Genomic DNA, 9,308 nt, shown 5'->3' with positions numbered 1-9,308 from the left:
CCCCTGCTACACAACCCCCAACTTCGTGTGCAGGCGGCGGAGTCCCGCACGGTGCGCCAGAGGTTGGTCCTGGCGGGAGTTACGAGGGTCGGGGACCTCCTGGACTACGACCGGGGGGACTGGCTGGATCCCCTGACGCTCGCTCGACGCATGGGGCTCTCCAGCCTTCGCACCCCCCGGCGCGTGCTTCAGGAGGTGGAGGCCGCTTTGACCCCCGCTGCTCGGGCTTATGTCAGCCGAGCCTTGCGCGAGGGCGCACCCCGCCCATCCTACACCCCAGGCCCGCCGGACCTTTCCATCGGGCCCCTACCCTGCCGATCCCAACACACCCCTCATCCTTTCACTGCAAGCTGGCTGCATGAATTGCAACCGGTCGGTTTTCAAGTTGCATCGCGGCAATATCTATATACACTCACGCTCCATACCCTTCACGCCCGCACCCTGGTGTCCCGCCCCGACACAAAGTGGCGAGATCTCCTGCCACCCTTGGAGGGGGAGCAACCTCGGTGGGCCAGCCTGTACTCCACCTTGGTCCCGAGGCCCGTCGGGGACATCAGTTGGCGGCTCCTTCACGGGGCCGTGAGCACGGGCGTGTTTTTGACACGTTTTACCTCCGTTCCGGAGACTTGCCCCTTCTGTAATGTGAGGGAAACCCTGGCGCACGTCTATTTAGAGTGTGCCAGATTGCAGCCTCTCTTTCGGCTCCTCACAAACATTCTTTTGCGCTTTTGGCTTCATTTTTCCCCTCACCTCTTTATCTATACACTCCCCATCCGTGGCCCCACCAAGTCGCGGGATCTCCTGGTTAGCCTCCTCCTAGCCTTGGCTAAGACAGCCATTTATAAGACCAGAGAGCGGAGGTTGGCTCATGAGGCGTCCTGCGATTGTAGGGCCGTTTTCCGATCCTCAGTACATTCACGCATCCGGGCGGAGTTCCTCTGGGCGGCGTCCACCGACTCCCTTGACACCTTCGAGGAGCAGTAGGCGCTGTCCGGGGTTCTCTGCTCGGTGACCCCGTCCGGTTCCCTCCGTCTGACCCTCTGATTGAGGGACAGAGCGAGAGACGCCAGCCACAGCCGTTAGCTGCTGTGAATACCATCATTATTGTTATTTAGGAGGGGTCTTATAATACATGGATGTGCCCCCCTCCCTCCCAGGCACCCACCCCGCAGCCGTGCCCATCTTGTCGGGCACTCTCAGGAGAGGGAGGGTCGGTGACCCTGGGCGCGGCACTAGGTAACTCGAGGGGGTGGAAGACCACGAGTGTCGAGGAAGCCCCCCCGCTCTAGGCCACCAGGTAACTCAGGAGGGTGGAAGACCACGAGTGTCGAGGAAGCCCCCCCGCTCTGGGCCTGGGCTAGCCTGAACACCTCTCCCTCCTGAAAGCTGTTGTGTTATACCTTCTGATTGCGTTGTTTTGTTGCTAAGTTTTTCTTTATCTTCTTGTAATCTCTGTAACTGTTACAAATAAATTTCTTTTCTGTTTCAAAAAAAAAAAAAAAAAAAAAAAAGCCTTCCCTGTTCCCTTACCCAGGGCAAAGGGACCTACTTAGCCTGCTCTCCTGCTGCTGCCGCCCTCTTGCCTGGGCTTCCTTGCTTTTTGCCCCTGCTTTCAGCTTCCCCCCAGACCGGGCCAGACGCTCTCCCCCCTTTCTTTTCTTTTTGTTGCTTTTTTTTCTTTCTCTGCTGGTGCTAGAGTGCTGGCCAGCTGCTGGCCGGCTGTTAGGCACCCCCCCACCCGCCCTCAGACGCTGCTGCCGCTCCAGCTGAAATCCCCTCCCAAGAGAGGGGGGGCCTGCCAGCCCACTCGCCGGAGGGGGGGAGTGGAGGGACCCAGCCCCCAGACCCAGCCGCTTGCTGTTTTTCTGCGGACCCGTCTCCGGCTGAGAGAATTTCTTATCATCCGCTCCGGCATTCCTGGAATGTTGCAGCTGCGACCCAGGACAGTCAGAGAAAAAGCCTTCTACCAGAGGAATCTACAAATCGCCATGGAGGGGTCTCAAGACTGAGTAACTTTCGAACTGTGCTCTTGTGTGGGGGGAGGCCTTGACCGTGTCGTGACTGTGTTTGTAGGGACACAGGGGGTGTGGCACGGAGCTGCCCCCCAATCCATCTGTGTCCTCCCAACCCCCACACTACTATCCTCATCACTGCCCCCTCCATTGTCATTGCTGGCTGTTTAACATCTGCCTCTGGACTTAGCTGCTCGCCCCGATTCCACCGTGTGGGCCAGAAGTACCAGCCAACGAAACAGGACTCTCTGGACAAGCGTACGGTGGTTCATGTGCCCCCCCCCCCCGAGCTGCCCATCCCACAGCCTGTCCCTTTTTACCTGACCCCAACTCCTGTTAACCACCTGCCACCGCCCCTGCTGGGGCATCGGCAATGGAGGGCACTGGGGTGACCTCCGCCACTGCCATGCCCACCGCCTCCTCAGACTCTAGGGGAGCCCCCCCAGCCGGCAGGAAAGGCCAGGGCAAGAAGTAGGGGAAGGGCCCCGCTAAAACCACCAGGCCCTCCGTGGCAGGGGCCACCCCCACTGCTGCGGCCCCACCACTGACCACGGCATCCTCCCCCGCTGTCCCCTCCACCAGCTCTGCGGATGTCCCTCCCTCAGCCCCCAGGACGTATGCCCAGGCGGTGCCAGCCCCCCCGCCTGCCACCTCGTCATCTCTCCTGCCCACCACCTCCGCCACCATCAGCAGCGGCTGGGGCCCCTTCCCCACCATGCCAAGGAAGCACGGTGTCCGATGCCTCCTGCTGCCCGCCTCGCCCCACGTGGAGACCTACGTGCGGGCATTGGCTAGGGGTGGTGGGGCCTTCGGCCATTGTGGTGGCTTCCAAAATGTATGGGAAGGTCGTTTTCTTCTTAGCATCGGAGGCTGCCGCCCAGGAAGCGGTGGAGAGGGGCCTGGTGGTGGGGGGGGGTGTTTGTCCCCCTAGAGCCGCTAGAGGACCTGGGCGTCCACCTGATCCTGACCTCTGTCCCTCCTTTTCTCCCCAATGCTGCCCTGTTACCCGCCCTTTCCACCCTGGGGAAACCTGTTTCTGTCATCAGCCCTCTCCCGTTGGGCTGCAAGGACTCTGCCCTCCGTCACATCTTTTCCTTCTGCTGGCAAGTGCAGCTTCTACTGCCGTTGGCGGTGCGTGATGGAGAGGCGCTCGAGGGGTCCTTCCTATTCCCCCACCAGGGAGCCCGCTATAGGGTCTTTTATTCCACCGGAGAGGCCCGGTGCTACCTCTGCCGCTCGGCGGGGCATGTCCGCAGGGACTGCCCTTTGGCCCGGGGGAGAGGGGCACCTGAGACCCCGGAGACCCGGCAGGATATCGGCCCTGTCGTTGCCGACACCCCTGGCCACCCGGCACCTGAAACCACCCCTCCTCCCACCCGATCCAACGCTGCCCCCGTCCGGGCCCAAGAGGTACCTTTCCAACAACGCCCGGGCGACCACGGGAGTCCCGCTCTTGCTGTAACCACCTCGGCAGAGCCTCTGGAGGAGAGTGTGGCACAGCTATTACCAGGTGCAGGAGAGGGCTCGCCCCAAGGAGAACCCCCCGCCCCTCCTGCTGCCTCACCGCTATCCCCCCGAACCCCTGAACCTTTGCCTCCGCGCCCCGCTCCGCCCCCTGCTACTCAACCCCCAGATGACGCTATGGAGGGCTGGACTGTAGTCCAGGGGAAGCGAGGCAAGCGGAGGGCTCGAGCCCCGCTGCATCCATCTGACGCGGAAGCCCCCCGGAAGACCAGGAAGGGAGGTACTGACCTTGAGACTCCCGCTTCGGCCACGAGTGAGATCCATTCGCTGGTGTCGGGAGGTGAAGATAGACTGGCATTAGAGGGAGGAATCCCCCCTCCGCGGGGGACCCTCCCCTCCGAAGCCCCGGAGGAAGCCCCTTCTAACCGGATACCACCTGAACTCCCTACGAACCCCGACGTGACCGTTGAGGCGGGCCCTAGCGGAGAGGCCCCCAGGGTAGTAGGAGTCGGCCTCTCCTCTGTGTATGCAGAGATTGAGGCCCTAGATTTGACCCCGGTCACCCAGGGAGGGGATGATTTACTGCCGGCCAGCCTCGATTTAGGCAATCTCACCCCAGGCCCCCTTTCCCCATGTTCTCTCCCCCTGACTGCCTTTGCGGGTGAGCACCCCACGGAAAGTGGTTTACCACCTGATGCCATGGCTGCCACGACCACCCCGGAGCCAGCATCTAGCATTACTCGGAGCCCCCTCCCTTGCCCCTTAACCCCCGACCCTGCTCAGGAGGCACCTTCTTTTTGCTGCTCGCCTCCTGAAGCCCAGGGCCTTACCTCTGCCCCTGCCCCCACCCCTGTCCCGGTTCAATTTCCCTCCTCCTGCAAGGCTACTGCTGCCCCTGGGGTTATTTCTTTTCCGCCTTTTGCAGATTCCCCCCAGGGAGCAGTCTTTACGTTTTCTAGTTGCGACTCGTCAGGAGTTGCGCTTTTCCCCCTGCCATCCCCGTCCACCCCAAGGCACGAGATGGATTTAATAACCCCAGCCTGTCAGACGCCCCGTCGGCGGTCCGCACCCTGCCTACCCGCCTTAGCGGACCTCGAGGCTGTATTAAGAACCCCATCGGGGAGTACCCCGGAAACCGTAACCCCATCCCCCCATGAGCTGCGGCATGCACTACGGAAGTTCTTAGAGCACACCCGTGGTGCCCGCAATAGGGCACAGCTGGCTCTCCAGCGATGGGGGGACTTCGATCAACTCGTTCAGGCCGCAAGGGCCCTTATGAAGGAGGGCAGAGGGCAAGGGAGGCGCGGTGCCGCGGCCTACGAGCGGGCCTGCGGCTTCCGGAAAGATCTACTTACTTATGGGATGGGACACGGGTTGCTACGCGACCCGCCGGGGGCCATGAGCACCCCCACCAATGAGAACTCCCCACCCCCCCGGCCCTCCGCATGACACCTCTCATTATTGTAACCCTGAATACCAGGGGCTGTAGGATGGCTCTCCGCAGGTCCCAGGTGCTCTCCTACCTTCGGGAGGGGGGGTACTCTGTGGTTTTCCTGCAGGAGACCCACACGGACCCAACCGCCGAGGATAGGTGGCGGCTGGAGTGGGGGGACGGGGTATACTTCAGCCATTGCACGACCTGGCAAGCTGGAGTGGCGACCCTGTTCTCCCCCGCCCTGCGGCCCGAGGTGCTAGGGGTCACTGAGGTCGTACCGGGCCACTTGTTGCACCTCCGAGTTCGTCTGGAGGGGCTCGTGGTCAATCTTGTTAATATCTATGCCCCGCAAGTGAGTTCACAGCGGCCACAATTCTACCAGCAGGTGTCCGATTTTCTCGGCACCCTAGACTCGCACGAGTGCCTGATCCTGGGAGGGGACTTTAACACTACCCTCGAGGAGCGGGACCGCTCGGGGGCCGAGCCGAGCCCGGCCGCCGCGACCATTCTCCGAGACATAGTCGACTATCACTCCCTAGTGGACGTCTGGCGTGACCATCACCCAGATGACACTTCCACGTTTACCTTTGTCCGGGTGGAGGCCCATCGGTCACACCGCTCTCGGTTAGACCGTATTTACCTATCCCGTTTCCATCTTTCACAGGCCCACTCCTCCACCGTTCGGCCGGCCCCTTTTTCCGACCATCATTTAGTTACTGTTACGGTCTCCCTCCGTGCGGAGGGACCGGGGCCGGCCTACTGGCACTTTAATAACAGCCTGCTGGAGGACGAGAGCTTTGTGATGTCCTTCCGGGAGTTTTGGCTGGCCTGGCGGGAGCAGTGGCGTGCCTTTCCCTCGGTGCGGCGCTGGTGGGATCTAGGGAAGGTGCGCGCCAAGCTCTTCTGCCGCAACTACACTCGGGGCGCCAGCCGACGGAGAAATGCAACGATAGAGCAGTTGGAACGGGAGGTCTTAGAGCTGGAGAGGCGCCTGGCCGCCAGCCCCGGGGACCCGTCCCTCTGCGGAGCGTGCCGGGAGAAGCGGGAGGAACTTCGAGCCCTCGAGGACCACCGGGCCCGAGGTGCCTTTGTCCGGTCCCGCATCCGCCTCCTTCGGGAGATGGATCGCGGCTCCCGCTTCTTCTATGCCCTGGAGAAAACGAGGGGGGCCAAAAAACACGTCACCTGCCTTCTAGCGGAAGACGGCACCCCCCTCACGGATCCGGAGGAGATGTGTGGGAGGGCCCGTGACTTCTACGCAAGCCTTTTCTCCCCGGATCCGACCGATCCTGGCGCTCGCGGGGTGCTCTGGGAGGAACTCCCCACGGTCAGCGTGGGCGACCGAGACCGGCTAGAGCTGCCTCTCACCCTGGCCGAGTTCTCGGAAGCCCTCCGCCGCATGCCCACCAATAAATCTCCGGGCATGGACGGGCTGACCGTGGAGTTTTACCGCGCGTTCTGGGACATCCTCGGCCCAGACCTAGTCACTGTCTGGGCTGAGTCTTTGCAGGGCGGGGTCCTCCCTCTGTCGTGCAGGCGAGCGGTGCTTGCCTTGCTGCCGAAGAGGGGGGACCTCCGCGACTTACGAAACTGGCGTCCCCTCTCACTCCTTAGCACGGATTACAAAATCGTAGCGAAAGCAATTTCGCTGCGGCTAGGGTCCGTGATGGCGGACGTGATCCACCCAGACCAAACCTATACTGTCCCGGGTCGCAGTATTTTTGACAACCTCTTTCTAGTCCGAGACCTTTTGGAACTCGGGCGGAGAGACGGTCTGTCGTTCGCCCTCCTGTCTCTCGATCAGGAGAAGGCGTTCGATAGAGTGGATCATGGGTACCTCCTGAGCACCCTGCGGGCGTTTGGATTCGGACCTCAGTTTGTGAGTTTTCTCCGGGTGCTGTACGCCTCCGCGGAGTGTTTGGTTAGGCTCAACTGGACCCTGACCGAACCGGTCAGCTTCGGGCGAGGGGTGCGGCAGGGGTGCCCCCTCTCAGGCCAGCTGTACGCTCTGGCGATCGAGCCTTTCCTCTGTCTCCTCCGCAGGAGGTTGACGGGGTTGGTGCTGCGGGAGCCGGAGCTGCGGCTGGTCCTGTCGGCGTACGCCGATGACGTCCTCCTCGTGGTCCAGGACCCGGGCGACTTGGCGCGAGTGGAGGCATGCCAAGCCATCGATTCAGCAGCCTCCTCCGCCCGAGTCAACTGGGTCAAGAGCTCTGGCTTGGCGGTGGGGGGCTGGCGGCAGGTAAGCTCCCTCCCATCCGCGCTTCAGACCATCCGGTGGAGTGCCGGCCCTCTGCTCTATCTCGGCGTTTACCTTTCTGCCACGCACCCTTCTCCGCCGGAGAACTGGCAAAATTTGGAAGGCGGCGTGATTGAGCGGATCAGGAAATGGACGAGGCTACTCCGATGTCTCTCCCTTCGGGGGAGAGCACTGGTGCTTAACCAACTAGTCCTGTCCACGCTCTGGTACCGGCTCAACACCCTAGCCCCGGCCCCGGGTTTCCTGTCCCACCTCCGGAGATTGATTCTGGAGTTCTTTTGGTCAGGATTGCACTGGGCCCCTGTTGGAGTTCTTCATTTGCCCCTGAAGGAAGGAGGGCAGGGCCTGAAGTGTCTGTACACTCAGGTCCGCGTTTTCCGCCTCCAGGCCCTGCAGAGGCTCCTTTATAGTGCAGGTAGTTCGACGTGGAGCATATTGGCGCACGCCTTCCTACGCCGCTTCCATGGGCTCCGATATGACCGGCAGCTCTTTTATCTTTGTCCGAGAGGTTTTCCGCGAGACCTCTCCGGGCTGCCGGATTTCTACCAGGACCTCCTCCGGACCTGGAAACTGTTTTCAACCACCAGGTCCGTGGCGGCCATCGTGGGGGCAGATCTCCTCACGGAGCCCCTGCTACACAACCCCCAACTTCGTGTGCAGGCAGCGGAGTCCCGCACGGTGCGCCAGAGGTTGGTCCTGGCGGGAGTTACGAGGGTCGGGGACCTCCTGGACTACGACCGGGGAGACTGGCTGGATCCCCTGACGCTCGCTCGACGCATGGGGCTCTCCAGCCTTCGCACCCCCCGGCGCGTGCTTCAGGAGGTGGAGGCCGCTTTGACCCCCGCTGCTCGGGCTTATGTCAGCCGAGCCTTGCGCGAGGGCGCACCCCGCCCATCCTTTACCCCAGGCCCACCGGACCTCTCCATCGGGCCCCTACCCTGCCGATCCCAACACACCCCTCATCCTTTCACTGCAAGCCGGCTGCATGAATTGCAACCGGTCGGTTTTCAAGTTGCACCACGGCAATATTTATATACACTCACGCTCCATACCCTTCACGCCCGCACCCTGGTGTCCCGCCCCGACACAAAGTGGCGAGATCTCCTACCACCCTTGGAGGGGGAGCAACCTCGGTGGGCCAGCCTGTACTCCACCTTGGTCCCGAGGCCCGTCGGGGACATCAGTTGGCGGCTCCTTCACGGGGCCGTGAGCACGGGCGTGTTTTTGACACGTTTTACCTCCGTTCCGGAGACTTGCCCCTTTTGTAATGTGAGGGAAACCCTGGCGCACGTCTATTTAGAGTGTGCCAGATTGCAGCCTCTTTTTCGGCTCCTCACAAATATTCTTTTGCGCTTTTGGCTTCATTTCTCCCCTCACCTCTTTATCTATACACTCCCCATCCGTGGCCCCACCAAGTCGCGGGATCTCCTGGTTAGCCTCCTCCTAGCCTTGGCTAAGACAGCCATTTATAAGACCAGAGAGCGGAGGTTGGCTCATGAGGCGTCCTGCGATTGTAGGGCCGTTTTCCGATCCTCAGTACATTCACGCATCCGGGCGGAGTTCCTCTGGGCGGCGTCCACCGACTCCCTTGACACCTTCGAGGAACGGTGGGCGCTGTCCGGGGTTCTCTGCTCGGTGACCCCGTCCGGTTCCCTCCGTCTGACCCTCTGATTGAGGGACAGAGCGAGAGACGCCAGCCACAGCCGTTAGCTGCTGTGAACACCATCATTATTGTTATTTAGGAGGGGTCTTATAATACATGGGTGTGCCCCCCTCCCTCCCAACCACCCACCCCGCAGCCGTGCCCATCTTGTCGGGCACTCTCAGGAGAGGGAGGGTCGGTGACCCTGGGCGCGGCACTAGGTAACTCGAGGGGGTGGAAGACCACGAGTGTCGAGGAAGCCCCCCCGCTCTAGGCCACCAGGTAACTCAGGAGGGTGGAAGACCACGAGTGTCGAGGAAGCCCCCCCGCTCTGGGCCTGGGCTAGCCTGAACACCTCTCCCTCCTGAAAGCTGTTGTGTTATACCTTCTGATTGCGTTGTTTTGTTGCTAAGTTTTCCTTTATCTTTTTGTAATCTCTGTAACTGTTACAAATAAACTTCTTTTCTGTTTCAAAAAAAAAAAAAAAAAGCCTTC

Source organism: Natator depressus, chromosome 24 (genome assembly GCF_965152275.1).
Source record: "Natator depressus isolate rNatDep1 chromosome 24, rNatDep2.hap1, whole genome shotgun sequence".
Classification (NCBI taxonomy): Eukaryota; Metazoa; Chordata; order Testudines; family Cheloniidae; genus Natator; species Natator depressus.
The sequence above is the reverse complement of the archived record's forward strand: the minus strand, read 5'-3'. Positions refer to the sequence as shown.